The sequence below is a fragment of the Portunus trituberculatus genome, chromosome 38, assembly GCF_017591435.1.
Source record: "Portunus trituberculatus isolate SZX2019 chromosome 38, ASM1759143v1, whole genome shotgun sequence".
NCBI classification, from domain to species: domain Eukaryota; kingdom Metazoa; phylum Arthropoda; class Malacostraca; order Decapoda; family Portunidae; genus Portunus; species Portunus trituberculatus.
Genome location: NC_059292.1, coordinates 23,024,986 through 23,041,158, shown reverse-complemented (window position 1 = coordinate 23,041,158; position 16,173 = coordinate 23,024,986). Strand labels below are relative to the sequence as shown.

General features: G+C 40.6%; 1 protein-coding gene across 1 annotated transcript in view; it reads right to left on the bottom strand.

The window, feature by feature from the left end:
- Positions 1-16,173, bottom strand: part of LOC123514659 (girdin-like) — a 320,990-nt gene that overhangs the window by 30,075 nt on the left and 274,742 nt on the right.

Below are 16,173 nucleotides of genomic sequence, written 5' to 3'. Positions count from 1 at the left end.
TTTACTGCACGATACCTACAATCATTTAAGAGGATAAAAGAGGAAGAAGAGTGAGATGGATGTGTTACAGGAAAGAAAGCAAACGAAGACAGAAGAAAAGGAAATGAGCAAGCAAGTGGAGCAAGAGAGAAGAGACAAGGAGGGAAGATCAAGATGAACAAAATAAAGAAAAAAGGAAGATGGAATGAAAGAGGAAGAGGAAATGTCAGTGTTTATATGCGTTTATACTAAAAGACAGTGATAAGTTTTCGTTTTGCTATTTTTATAACTATTCTTTTCCACTCACCATGTTTCGCCGGAAATCTCTATAATGACCCCGCCAAGAAAAAAGAAAGTAGAAGAATGAATTAAATGAAAATTAACATAAAGTAAATGGAATATAAAGCAGTGTTGCATCCCCTTTGCTTTAACACATCCACCGCAACTATGATTTAAAACTTCTAAAGTAAATAAAGTTGCACAGCTGACTAACTGACTGGTGCGGTAAAACAACAACATAAATCAATAAATAAATAAAAATAACAGCAACAGTAATCTATCCCTCTATATCAAAGGCCGACACTGACACATGAAGAGGCGCAGAGAGTGAGAGAGAGCACCACACGCTCATTAACCTCGTCGGTGCGTAGTGGAAAGATTTAGTCTCGTGAACAAACAATAATAACAACAATAATATAGTCACTTATTTGCGAGCGGCGCTGACAGAAGGAAGGAGGTAATTTACTACTGGAAAATCTCTAACCTGCTATAAAAAAAACACATGAAAAAAACAAAAACAAAACAAAACACTGCTGGATTATTTTGACAGCACAGAAGAATGTTGAACCTCAGAAAAAGAAACGACACTCACTCGCAGTTTTGTCTTTTCATAACTCAGGTTTATACCAAGTCAGATAAGTTTTTCCAGTAAGAGGGTGGCTTAGTCTAGGTCATTTCCCCAGTACAGGGTGTTGAGTAAGTAGTGACCCCAAGCCAGGTCCACAGAGGGAAGTAAAAAGAGATTCTGTCACGTCACCGAGTCCTTTCATTCAGGCAGAGGACGAGAACCACACACAGCGGCGCTAAACTTTAAAGGCGTGTGAGTGTGACTTTTGTGTGTGTTAGAGAGAGAGAGAGAGAGAGAGAGAGAGAGAGAGAGAGAGAGAGAGAGAGAGAGAGAGAGAGAGAGAGAGAGAGAGAGAGAGAGAGAGTGAGTGTGAGTGAGTGAGTGAGTGAGTGAGTGAGTGAGTGAGTGAGTGAGTGTGTGTGTGTGTGTGTGTGTGTGTGTGTGTGTGTGTGTGTGTGTGTGTGTGTGTGTGTGTGTGTGTGTGTGTGTGTGTGTGTGTGTGTGTGTGTGTGTGTGTATAAGCTGTAAAATTCTACGGATGAGTTTTTTTCACTACATCATGCGAGTTTTATGGAGTGTTTGAATAGACTTCAGATATTTTCGTCAATATATCTTTGGATTTTGTGATAATATAACATTTATGATCTTGCCTTGCCTTCTACATTTTTTTTTTTCTTCTTAAAGTAGAACAGACAAACTTGTAAGTCACATCAAAAGGTTAAAAGCTTGTTATTGTGAATACCTGCCAAAGTAAGATAGAAATAAACATGGTAATAATCCATGCATGAGAAGAAGAAGAAAAGAAAAAAAAAAGAGAGAAAAGAAGGATGAGAAATAAGAGGGATAAAACGTAAATACTGATAAATAAAAAAAAAATTTACTGCTATGAAAGCCTCTCGCTATAATAACTAAATAAATGTACAAAGAACCCACGTATGAACAAAGGAAGAAGAAGAGGAAGAGGAGGCAGGAAACAGCAGGAGAAAAAAAAAATAACGTGTGAATAATATAATAACTAAACTTACTATTATAGAAACTTGTCGAAATGAGATTGAAATATAAATACTGGGGAATCCACACATTTAAAAGAAGAAGAGGAAGCAGAGAGAAAAAAAATAACATCAAAACAAATGAGAATGTAATATAAATAGAATAAAAAGGAAACACACACACACACAAAGCCACCCACCCACACACGCACACACGGAAAGAGAAAGAAAACGAGAGAAAAGAACGAGAAAAAAAAAATTGAAAAAAACTTGACCAAAACGGAACATAAACCAAGCACAAAGACTCAAACACTAAAAGAGGAAGAGGAAACCGAGAACATGAATAAACTATCAAAAAACTCGTAAAAAAAAAAAAAAAAGGAAAACAATGAACTAAAACACAGAAAGATGATAAAAGGAAACAGAGAGTGGAAAGAAGTTAATGTTATCAAAACTTTTCAAAATGTAGTAAAAATAAAAACACACAATCCAAACACATAATGAGGGAAAGAGAGCAGGAAACAATACTTTAATATCACAAAAGCTTATTAACCCCTTCAGTATATACCATGACGCGTTTTTGTATTCATTCTGGCCACTATTTGGTGATTTTAGACAGCTTCAGAAACCCATACAGGGAATTAGAGTAGTGAAGACTGTCGCCATTAATCTTATGACCTCCATGGACCCTTCCTAATGTCAATAAACTCGTCTAATCACACCAAAAATTCATGATAGACTAAGAAATGCGTTCCAGTGCTGAAGTGGTTAAAAAATGGATGGAATGTAAAATACGAATGAGACACACAAAGATAAAGGGATACAAAAAGGAAGCAAGGAAGAAAAAACCTTTACTAATATAAAAACTTATATCAAAATGGAATATAAACAGGAATACGAAGAATTCAAATAGAGAAAAAGGGGAAAAAAAGAATTAAAAAACAAATTTGTTTTTACGAAATTGAATATGAATACAAATAATGAGAATGCAAATAAAGAAAGAGAAAAAAAAAGAAAACAGAAAAACAAGAATGAACTAATACGAAAACTTACCAAATTGAAATAAAAACAATAAAAAAATAATAAATAAAAAAGAAAAGAAAAAAAGAAAAAAGCAGAAATTCATTATCACCAACAAACGAAATATGAAAAAAAAAAAAAAATACAAGGAATTCTGATTGACAGGGAAGGAGGAAGCAGGAAGCAGGAAGAACGCACTGACGGCGACACATCACAACACGTTGGCTGCATACACTACAATCATACAAGGCGTGAAGGATAATCTACGCATTTCACAACTACTCTCTTTTTTTCCCCTCCCACATTTTCATTCTCATAACACACTCACCGCTGACGCACGCTGCAATATTCGGAGGCTACTGAATCATTACTCTTTCCTAAGTCTTCCTGGTAGAGAATGCATGACTAAAGGGAGATAGATAGATAGATAGATAGATAGATAGATAGATAGATTAAGAGATAGAAAGATAGATATATGGATCAGTAGATAGATAGATAGATGTATAAATAGATAGAAAGATAGATGGAAAGATAGATAGATAGATAGATAGATAGATAGATAGATGGATAGATAGATAGATAGATAGATAGATGGATAAATAGACAGATAGATAGATGGGTAAATAGATAGAAAAATAGATGGAAAGATAAATAGATATAAATAGATAGATAGATAGATAGATAGATAGATAGATAGATGGAAAGATAGATAGATAGATAGATGGAAAGAGAGAGAGAGAGAGAGAGAGAGAGAGAGAGAGAGAGAGAGAGAGAGAGAGAGAGAGAGAAAATTAAAGTGGCAACTGCTGCATTTGCACTTTCATAAAACTTTTTCCTCAGACCGTTTATTGCTCTGACCAAATCCCGCTTTGAAACTGAATAAACAGATAAACACTTTCTTCTCCGTTACTTAGTTTCTCTCCTTCTATTCCCCTCACTGTGTCCTTGGTCTGTCTCCTTCGTGCATTACAAAACATTCGAGGATCACTGAAACATTACTACTCTTTCCACAGACTCACTTGTAATGCTTCCACGTTTAAAGATAGAAAAAAAAAAGAGGGAAAAAGTAGTAATAGTTCTACATTCGACGAGTCCTGGAGCACTTTTACTATTCTCAAGGTCTTCCTGGTACTAACTCCACGTCTAGAGAGAGAGAGAGGAAAAAAAAATAATAAAATAAGACAAAACGGTAACGCTTCTACACCACAATCCTTCTCTGGTATCAGCATTGCCTCCCTCCTCTTCCTTTTAAGGGTTCAGCAAGGGAGACAGTAATCAGGTCCTTGTAGCCAGGGAATAAATTATAACTCGTATGAATGATTATAAACTATACGAGATCATATTTTAAAAGAGATATAAAAAAAAAGATTACTGCGTCACAAAACATGGGAGATAAACAGAACAGAACAGTGCAAAGATATTAAGCGGTATTAAAAGGAAGTTGAGTGAATTTCTGGATCATAGTGACAATTTTAAACCATATAATTAATTTGACCTTCTTGAATCCTTATGAAAATATATAAACAGAACAGAACAGTGCAAAGATATTAAGCGGTATTAAGAGGATGTTAAGTGAATTTCTGGATCATAGTGACAATTTTAAACCATATAATTAATTTGACCTTCTTGAATCCTTATGAGAATATTTAATCAAGTCAAAACTGTTTGTGAATAGAGACTTTCAAGTGTTTTTGTTGCTATGATCGTCCTTCCTTATCCTTCCCAGCATTGTAAAAACTGTTTGAAATGAAAAGCAGGAGAGGGAAGAGAGAAAAACGTTAATTTTGACATTTTTATACGACAGAAATACTCACAAGAGCATAATAATAAATAGTGGCTGAAAAGTTGTAAAATATAAAAGCATACAATTTGTCTAGCATTGAAAGAGCTAAACTGGATCCTTCTTAGCCAGGAAACAAAGTATAATACGAACAAACTGTTACAAGCTAGACAGAATCAGCTTTATAAAGGAGATAAGCAAAAACTGGTTCAAACAAATACGGGGGATGAAGAGAACAGAGAAGGGAGCCAATATATCTGTTTATGATGAAAATTTTAAGTGTTCAGTAGTCGCCTTTGTGTAAATCAACTGCTCTTTTGTTGTGTTCTTGTCTTCTAATGATAACATGCGCGTACAAAAAGAGAAAGAGAGGGGGAAGGGAACATTACAACTATTTCCTTGAGTATTACTGGCGAAGATTACGTGTCCAAAATAGAGAGAGAAACACACAAAAAACAACTATAATTCCAAGGTAGTTTTCCCAGGTGTTCTATTAGTTGCTGTCAGGGTAGTTGTAATAATCTGGAACGTAATTTCACTCAAGAAACAACGCAGTGGTGATCAAGGAACTCCAAACTCGGCGGCCTCACGTAGCGACGCCAACTAAAAAAAGAAAGAAAAAAAAAACGAACCAGAGAGAGAGAGAGAGAGAGAGAGAGAGAGAGAGAGAGAGAACCTTCGGAATAACTACCACACACAAAAAAAGAGAAATAAATATTAAACAAAGCGAAACGTTCAATCTTATTCTCGTTGTCCTTTACACATACAAGAGAGAGAGAGAGAGAGAGAGAGAGAGAGAGAGAGAGCCTTCGAACTAAACACACACCAAAAAGAGATAAATGAATAAATAGATAGAATATGACGGGCAAGGTACTTATTACGACTCCATTATTTTCATTCTCAATTCCTTCGTGCTTTACTCCGCCTCACTCGCGCTGAACAGTGTTATCAGGCAGTCAGCCAGCCAGTGAGCCGCGTCTCCGCCAGGCAGTACATAGCTGACTCACGGCCTGGCAGGAAGTGACGTCACACTGCCCGCAAGAGAGAGAGAGAGAGAGAGAGAGAGAGAGAGAGAGAGAGAGAGAGAGAGAGAGAGACGCTAACGGGATCCCACACAAACAAAAAGACGTCTTACTCAGAGAGAGAGAGAGAGAGAGAGAGAGAGAGAGAGAGAGAGAGAGAGAGAGAACAACGCACCCAGTCATTGGAATCTTAATTCATTCTCCTTTAAGAAAGAGAATAATTCAGGTAATTTGGCGGGAATGTTTTTTTTTTCTTCTTTTTACATCCTTCACATATCTAGTTGTTAAATATTGCATTCTGATCCTTCTTCTCTCTCTTCTCCTCTTTTATCTTTTTTTCTTTTTCCTCCTCCTCCTCCTCCTCCTTTGTTTTCTTCTATTTAGCCTTTTCTCGTTCCTAAGTCTTTTCTTTTTTCTTAATTTATCCTCCTCCTCCTGCCCGTCTTCTTTGTTTCCTTCTTCTCCTTCCTAACGATATCTTTTTCTTCCTGACCGTTTTCATCATTCTCCTCCTTTTCCTCTTCCCGTTTATATTTTCTCTTATCCTCCTTCTCTATCTTTTTCTTCTTAACTTTTTTCCTCTTTTTTCTTGTTCATCCTTCTCCTTCTCTTCTCCTCACACTCGTAGTTTCAAATGACTTGTACATAATCTTATTCTATCATATTCGAGAGAGAGAGAGAGAGAGAGAGAGAGAGAGAGAGAGAGAGAGAGAGAGAGAGAGAGAGTATGATCTGTGCATTTGTCAGTGTTTCTATCAAAGAGGCACGATTTCAGAAGGTTGTTTGAGGCACACCGTATTTCTAATGTCAACACTTCAGCGTCGCCTTGAGCTTCACTATTTCTGGTGACACCGATGAAAAAAAAGAAAAAGTGTGTGTGTGTGTGTGTGTGTGTGTGTGTGTGTGTGTGTGTGTGTGTGTGTGTGTGTGTGTGTGTGTGTGTGTGTGTGTGTGTGTTCAGTGTGCAAGGTTTGGGCGGGCTACACTCCTCTGCTCTTTTTTCCTTATATTTTGTCTAGTTTTGCCCTTCATCTGATGCACGTAAGTTTCTTCTCCTTGCCTCTATCATGTTTTCTTGTGTTCCAGCCTGTTGCTCCTTGATCTCTTCCAGGTATTCACGCTTCTAGGTAGGGAATATTAGGTTTTTCTATCCCCCTCTTTACGTCATTCAAATACTTCTCCTTTTTTTCATTCTTGTGGCCTCTTTTTTTTGTGCATGTGTGTGTGTGTGTGTGTGTGTGTGTGTGTGTGTGTGTGTGTGTGTGTGTGTGTGTGTGTGTTAGTATTATCCACCTACTTCTCTGGATCTCCTCTTCATAATATACTGGGCTTCGTCTTCAAAACCAAATCAAATTACACTCTATTCTCAATATTTCTAAACAGTCCACAAGGTCACAGCGTCTTTGCTCGAACCATATATATATATATAAAAAAAAAAAAAGTGTAGTACGTGCGTGGAGCTCTCTGCCTGCTTCTGTTTTGCTCTTTTAATTTTACTTTTTCTCTCACCATTGAGTGATATTGTCTATTCCAAGGGCAGAGTATCAAAACATGTGCGGAAGTAAATTGGCTGACACGATTCAAATTTTCTCTAATCAGTTCTTTTTCAATTTCTTTTTCTTATGGGAAATAACAATTAACCATTTTTTCCTTTGAAAGAAGTATTGAAAAAAAAAAATCTTGAGCCAAAGAAAGATCACCTAACTTCAACACAATAAAAAAGTGGAAAAAAATAGATAAACAAAAGCGCATCGCAGGAAAACAAAAACCAAACGTGATCTTTTGCAATACTACCTAACGATCAATACATTCAATTAACAAAGCTCACATCCCATTAGTGCTTCATTGCTCCACGGGGCAGCAATGTAAAAAAGTTCACAGAAATTCTCATATTTGCACAGTTTCCCATCTGCACAGTTTCCTCTTTGCATTAATTCGTTTACTCGCGAATATTTTAGTGACTAAATTTACGATTTACATCAACAAGTTTGCAATGATAATGAGAGCGGAGGTGTTTCCTGGACTGCAATGTAACGGATGATGATAATGAATGCAATGAGGATGTTTGCTTTTGTTAGATTTACTGTTTACATCCCAGAACTTTAAAACGATAATGGTAATGAAAGATAATAACGGACACAGTGAGAATCAGTCAGCTAGTTTTAACATAGACGCAATGGAAACGACAAAATTTATATAACTTTCCACACGGCTGATGAAGGAAAGTAGTCCACACACACACACACACACACACACACACACACACACACACACACACACACACACACACGCATGCAACAAGAAAACCGTCCATGTTGACATGTTTCACAAGTGGCAGGAGTCAAGGTCTTCCGCCACTGCCCTCCCTGTTCCCTGCTCTCTGCTCCCTGCGCCTCCCCTTACTGGCTGGCTGGCTGGTCGAGGCCACGAGCACCACAGCAGGGAACACGTAGCGGCCCTTCGTGTAACACCTCCCTTCTAACTCTCCCGTGCTCCCTCCGTCAGGCAGCACACACACACACACACACACACACACACACACACACACACACACACACACACACACACACACACAGAGTGGATATTTAAGACAAGGAAGGAATAAATTAAGGAATAGCAATTGTTTGAGTGATGCTAATAATTACAGCCTCCCTTATAAAATGAAAGCAAGTACCTGGAAATGACGTGAGAGAGAGAGAGAGAGAGAGAGAGAGAGAGAGAGAGAGAGAGAGAGAGAGAGAGAGAGAGAGAGAGAGAGAGAGAGAGAGAGGGGGGGGGGAAGGGAGGGCATACGTGTAGATACGTGCGTCAACTATTAATTTAAAACAATAACAACAAAAACAGGAACGAAATTAAAAAATATAGATACAGAAAATAAAAACAGGTGTAGCACAAACCCATTCCACAACCACCCATCACATCCTCACCCCTCCCAACACCCCCCCAACACCCACCCCTCCCTCACACACCCCAGCCATTAATACATAAACAAGAGCAAAACAAGAACAAAGGGCTAATTTCACCAGGTCCAGCCCACGAATCAGGCAAGCACCTCCACCAACAAAACAATAATGCCTCGCTCTCACTCCTTCCAGCCTGCTTTCCTGCCTGTCTCTCTAAAACTTCACTCACTGCATGCTTCTTTTTCTCTAACCTCTTATCTGCTTGCTTCTCTCTCTCTCTCTCTCTCTCTCTCTCTCTCTCTCTCTCTCTCTCTCTCTCTCTCTCTCTCTCTATTTCCCTTTCTATATCTCCCCGCCTGTTTCTCTCTCTAAATCTCTCTGTTTCTCTCTAACTCTCCAATCTCACTCCCTGATTGCTTCTGCCTCTAACCTCCTTATCAACTTGCTTCTCTCTCTCTCTCTCTCTCTCTCTCTCTCTCTCTCTCTCTCTCTCACTTATCAGCCTGCTTCTCTCCTTACCACGGGTTGTCGTCATCAATATTAACTGTTTCAAAATCTCAGGTCGACTTTCACGGGTCATTGTGGACACTGTTGCTTGCTTTTTGCTTCTTTTTTTTTCTCTCATTTTAGTTTTGCTCTCACCTGTGGGGCAGCCGGCGGGGTTTGTCTGTAATTTGCTGCACTGTGTCAGAGAGAGAGAGAGAGAGAGAGAGAGAGAGAGAGAGAGAGAGAGAGAGAGAGAGAGAGAGAGAGAGAGAGAGAGAGAGAGAGAGAGAGAGAGAGAGAGAGAGAGAGAGAGAGAGAGAGAGAGAGAGAGAGGGGGGGTAACAACGAATTCGGGTTTGTCTCCAAGCAGTAACCTTCAATACTCGAGGCAGTAGAGAGAAGCGAGAGGCGAGAGGGGGAGGAAAACACCAAGAGTGGTCACGCCTCACCAGTGTGTTGTGTCAAGCTGAAGGGCACGGCCGCCGCTTTGCTCTAAACATCTTTTTATGTAAGAGGAGACTGGCCTAAGGCAACAGTAAAGAAAAAAGAGTGTAGTCGAGAGGGCTATCAAAATTTAAGAATACGTCTTGAAACTCCCGTCATGAATGATTTCAAGTCAAAGGCAGGAGGAAATACAGAAACAAGCAAGGAATTCCAGAGTTTATCAGTAAAAGAATGAAAGATTGAGAGTATTTGTTAACTTTTGCATTAGGGAGGTGAACAGAATAAGTGTTAGAATAAGTGGAAAACCTTGTGCGGCGAGGACGCGGGAGGAGGAAAGGCACGCAGGCTTTCACGCTCAGAAGAGCAGTTAACATGAAATCCAAGTATCCATGATCCTTTTTGGCCTTTGTTTGAGGATTGGCACCTCAACGCACCTTTTCATTTTCACTTTTCTTTTGTTCTCCTTGACCAGTGCTTCTCATAAAAAACCCAAACACTTACTTAGTTCCCTCCATCAGTCTCTAGCATGGCGGTGGCGTGATTGAGAGGTCTTGGTCTGTTTCAGTTCATTACACTCTTCCACATTTCAAACACTACCGTTTTGATTTCCAGTGTTTGTCTTCAAGAGGCAGTGGAGTGAGGAGCGGCGGGCGGCGGGTGTTAGAGAGGCGCCTCCAGGGTCAGCAGGTCCCGGCAGGCCCTCACTCCGCGGGGCACTGCGGGGCCTTCACACCTTCATTTGTCAGGCGTCTGCGGCCCCGACCTGCCACCTTCATGGCCATTACCGCCACATTTACTGCTGTTCATCACGTTATCAGCCGCTGTGCACCCTCTTATTTAAAGCCTCTCTTTATTCTCTCTGTCTGTCTGTCTGTCTGTCTGTCTGTCTGTCTGTCTGTCTGTCTGTCTCTCTCTCTCTCTCTCTCTCTCTCTCTCTCTGTGTGTGTGTGTGTGTGTGTGTGTGTGTGTGTGTGTGTGTGTGTGTGTGTGTGTGTGTGTGTGTGTGTTTTCTAACGTGCTCTCAAAAAATGTATAGCCTAAAAAGAAGATACGGAATACAGCAAGACACCACCAGGCCTACATGTAGTAGTCTCGGTATAAAGCCCTGTATAAACCCTGCCTATTTACTTCCATCTATCATTCCCTTAAATTTATACGACTGGAAAAAAAGAAAAAAACTCCGAACTATTTTTCTTATTGTATTTCAGTGTCCCAGCAGTTAGTTCTATTTGCAATTCTACAAGTCCTGAGCGAGAGAAACAGAATTCAGTACTGAAATATGCAAGAATAGCATTTCCAAGTATAATATCCAACAATTCCAGATGTGTTAGTATTTCTGTGAATATTACGAGTGAGAAAGACTAAAAACTATGCAAAAAATATACAAGTAACGCATTTCAATTAGAAGATCTCACCGTGGAAGACACATTTCTTGAGCCGAACGAAGCAAGAAAGTAATCATCATAACAACGCCCATAACATCACCAGAAGCAGGAAAAAATACATCGTCAAATCCTAAACGCGAATTTTTTACATCAATACCTTTCGATCAGAACTTTCAATTAGCAAAACTCTCACCCCTTCAGCTTCGATCGCGGAAGAAGTTGGTACAAAAAAAAGAAGAAAAAAAAAAAAAAGAGGATCCAGTAATGTCCACACTCCACACCTTCCCGCCACGAAGTAAACGCACGTACAGGTAAACACACAGGTAAAAGGCACAGGTGTTGGTATACAGTTACATGTCCTCACCGTCCTTATACAGCCGGCAAGTCATTGGAAGCTATTGACACCTTGACAAAATACTGGAAAGCTGTGTGTGTGTGTGTGTGTGTGTGTGTGTGTGTGTGTGTGTGTGTGTGTGTGTGTGTGTGTGTGTGTGTGTGTGTGTGTGTGTGTGTGTGTGTTGGCCTCGAGGGAATGATTGTGGTGGTGGTGGTGTGTGGCAGTAAGATAAGCTTCGGGCGGTGGTGGTGGTGGTGGTGATCGGGGTGGTGATGACGATGGTGGTGGTGATGGTGTCTCATTATAGGTGAGTGATAGGTTAGAATCATGAGACTTCTAACCTATTCATCTCTGCCTAATTTCCACCTGCCTACTGCCTCTATTTCTCCTCCTCCTCTTGATCCTTCTCCTCCTCCTCCTCCTCCTCCTTTTCCTCTTCTTCCTCTTCTTCGACTTTCCTCTTACATTTTCATTCTCGTTTCCCTTTATGTTCTCTTTTTCCTTTTTTTTTCTTCTTCGTCTTCTTCTTTCTCTCTTCTTCTCTATCCAAGCTCTCCTTGTCTCGTATTTCCACTTAACAACTCTCTCTCTCTCTCTCTCTCTCTCTCTCTCTCTCTCTCTCTCTCTCTCTCTCGATTTCATCCTTTATTCCTTCCTGTTCTTCTCCTTCTGAAACAATCTTATCTAGTACAGTTTCCCTCATTACAACACTTATTCTATTTGCAACTACGTATTCTTTTCCTTCTCACCTTTTCCTTAGACCTTTCTTCTTATTCTTCTCATTTTCCTGCAACTATTTTACTTAGCACAGTTTCCCTTGTTAAAGCACAATTTCCATTATCTTCCAACTATTTCTTTCTCTTTCATCTTCCCTTCTCTACAATTCTCACAACCTTATTTGATGCATTTTAAAATTTATGAGCTTTCTTTTTTTTTTTCTCTCTTCTCAGTTCCCTTTTTAATCTTCTTCCTCCTCCTTCTCTACCTCCACCTGTCACTGTCTACACGTCACCTGAAAATCACATCACCTGGTCTTTCTCATCGCTTCGGTAAGGTAATTATGACACCAATAGATCGCTTCCTTCTCTCACCTTAAACTACTTTCTTCCTCCCACCATTGTAGCATCTCTCTCTCTCTCTCTCTCTCTCTCTCTCTCTCTCTCTCTCTCTCTCTCATCAATCTTTTTCATGCAATCTTTTCCTTTCTTCATCTGCCTTTGTTACGTTCGCTATTGTTAGATTCTGATGAGAGAGAGAGAGAGAGAGAGAGAGAGAGAGAGAGAGAGAGAGAGAGAGAGAGAGAGAGAGAGAGAGAGAGAGAGAGAGAGAGAGAGAGAGAGAGTTTATCGACGCCTCTTATCTCTCACTCTAGAAACCAAAAAAAAACCGCATTCTGTTAAAAAAAAAGTGTTTCAAGTAAAAAAATCACATTCTAGAGAGAGAGAGAGAGAGAGAGAGAGAGAGAGAGAGAGAGAGAGAGAGAGAGAGAGAGCGGTTTAGAATGATACACGGCCCGGGAGTTTCAAAGCGCAGCGCGGAGGAAAAACAAAAGAGAATCGTTGTCCGCCCACAGGCTACGTGATTTTCCCGCGCGTTTCCCCAGGCGAGGCAATGAGCGCTGTCCGGCAGGCGGGGTGACGTAACGGGGGTGTCTCGTGAGCAGGGGCGGGGAGGGGAGGGGGGTGGGGGAGGTGTGTAGGTAAGGTGTTTTAGGGTGGTAGTGTTGGTAAGTTGTCTGTCTGGGTGAAGTAGTGCTGGATGTGGTAATGATGGTGGTGGTGGTGGTGGTGGTGGTGGTGGTAGAAATAGAAATATACTCGTAGTAGTAACAACCTCAACACTACTACTACTACTACTACTACTACTACTACTACTTCTACTGCTACTATTACCATTACTTTACTATACCGGTGTTATTACTACTGCTACTACTACTACTACTACTACTACTACTACTACTACTACTACTACTACTACTACTATTACTACTACTACTATTACTACTAGTACTGCTATTACTACTACTACCACTACTACTACTATTACTACTACAACTACTACTACTACTACTACTACTACTACTACTACTACTACTACTACTACTACTACTACTAAAGATAACTCCTTTACCATCCTTGGAGTCCCCTTTTAATTTGCTCCCCTACTTTGGCTGACGGTTTTTGCACTTTTTACACTTTTTAGAGAGCCAGCACTAGAGTGGGCCTTTTTTATCTTTCTTTTTTTTGCCCTTGGCTGGCCCTCTTCCCTACGTAAAAAAAATATGATCTATCTAGTCTGTTTGGGAACCGGCACCTCAGTGGGTTTTTTTTTTTTTCATCATTTTTTTGTTGCCCTTAGCTGGTCTTTCCTCTTACATAAAAAAAACTGCTACTACTACTACTACTACTACTACTACTACTACTACTCTCGTCATCACTACCACCACCATCACCACAATTACAAACACCGGGTCAAAAAAGACAAAAGGGGAGATGAATCAAACGAAATTTACACACATGCTCGCTAAACAAACCTACGCTGATATATATGGTTACGACACACACACACACACACACACACACACACACACACACACACACACACACACACACACACACACGGAGGGGGGGAGGATGTCTTGGGGCGAGCAAGGCTGAGGTTAAACCGCATTGTTCTATTTCTTCGTCATCACCGTAACTCCACACTTGTTTTGGAGACACACGGCCCACTTTTCCTCCCACAAAACACCAACACCACTCTCTCTCTCTCTCTCTCTCTCTCTCTCTCTCTCTCTCATTATTCTTATCCTTTCTCTCTTAGTGTCATTATTTTTAGTTTTCTCTTTCTCTGTCATTATTTTTAACCATTCTCTCTCTTTCTTTCTCATTTCGTTCTCTTCCTCATTATTCATAATCGTTGTAATTCAAAATAAGGGGAAAAAACAAAACAAAGGAATAGAAATGAGGGAAAATATCATTAAATTTTTGTTCCCAATATGAAGAAACAAAAGAAAAAAAAGGATAGGAGGAAAATTAATAATGAAACTAACTTTGCTTCTTTTTCTGTTTCCTCGTCACTGATTTTTTTTCTCTTGCATAAAGCAACTTTCCTTTTTCCCTTTCTTTCGTAATTTGTTGTGATTTTCCTTGTCTGTCATTATCCTTCCATGTCCCTTTCCTTCTCTCCTTTGTTCCCCATCCTTCTCGTACTCATTACCTCTTATCTCTACCCCTCCATCTCATCTCTCTCTCTCTCTCTCTCTCTCTCTCTCTCTCTCTCTCTCTCTCTCTCTCTCTCTACTCATTTCTTCTCATCTCATTCTCATCTTAACAGACTTCCTTTTCTCAACTCATCTCCATCTCCTTCTTCATCTTGCCTCCTCATCTCCTTTTTCTCATTTTATTATGTTCTAATTATTTTCTCTTTTAGTCTATAAGCTTAACAGTTTAAATGTCCAATTGATCTATGAATTTCTAAGGTACTCTAAGCATTGTGTACTTCAAGTATTTAATTTTGCCATGAAACCCATTTATTCTTTGGTGGAAAGTGTAAATTATTCAGTACAGTGGCGTGGAGTTGCTATATTGATTTTCTTCACTTGTCTGTCTGTTATTTCACACACACACACACACACACACACACACACACACACACACACACACACACACACACACACATCACACACCTCCCAATCATCTCACCTCCCAATCATTACCTACTCCTCTCTCTCTCTCTCTCTCTCTCTCTCTCTCTCTCTCTCTCTCTCTCTCTCTCTCTCTCCCTCTCTCTCTCTTGCTCCCTTCTACCTGCCGTTCACCTGCCGCCACCCACAAGTATTTCCTGGTCACACACAGCAGGTGGTGGGGTGGTCGGTGGGCGGGACAGGCAGCCACATTCAAGCTCTCGATGGCGTAGTGGTTGAAGATTTGCAAGCATCTCTCTCTCTCTCTCTCTCTCTCTCTCTCTCTCTCTCTCTCTCTCTCTCTGTCTGTACCGTACTTCTGAGTATGAGACGGGTGAAAATGGTGATGGTAGTGGTTACTGTGCAGGAGGAGGAGGAGGAGGAGGAGGAGGAGGAGGAGGAGGAGGAGGAGGAGGAGGAAGTGTGGTTTAAGATTTCCTAGCATCCCTCTCTCCTCTCTTCCTTCTTCGTCTCCACCTTCATTAGTGGAGGAGGAGGAGGAGGAGGAGGAGGAGATGTGGTGAGTCGTGGTGAGTGTCATAGAAGCAGCTGCTACTGAAGACACCACGCACCACACACCACCACCACCACCACCATTCCCACTACTACTACCACCACCACCATTCCATTAAACAGGGAAGGAGAGAGGGAGAAGATGAAAGGAAAGAGTAAATTTAGAGGAAGAGGGAAACAGAACTGGGGGAGTGAAGATGTAAAGAAGACACACACACACACACACACACTGATTCCCACCAGTCAGACAATTACGCAGGACACAGTAGTAGTAGTAGTAGTAGTAGTAGTAGTAGTAGTAGTAGTAGTAGTAGTAGTAGTAGTAGTAGTAGTAGTAGTAGTAGTGAGAGAGCAGTACCATTATCATGAAAGGGAAGAAACACAAAAGAACAGAAAGGAAGAACAAATTGTAACAGAAGGAGGAGGAGGAGGAGGAGGAGGAGGAGGAGGAGGAGGAGGAGGAGGAGGAGGAGGAGGAGGAGGAGGTTGTGTATCTAAGCTATTAGAGTTCTAATGTCCAGCAGTGAGAGGAGGGGAGAAGAAGTGAGAGTGACGAAGAAAGTGGGAGAAGTAGAGGGAGAGAGAGGTTAAAGAAAGGGAGAGGGAGAGGGAAGGGGAGAGAAAGAGAGAGAGAGGTGCGTGAGAGACGGAAACTTAGAGAGAGAAGAAGGTAGGGAAAGATCTATAACCTCATCCACCCCCCCCCCTCTCTCTCTCTCTCTCTCTCTCTCTCTCTTCCCTTCCTTCCTTCCTTCCTTCCTTCCAGACTTCAAAGGGAGAGTTAAG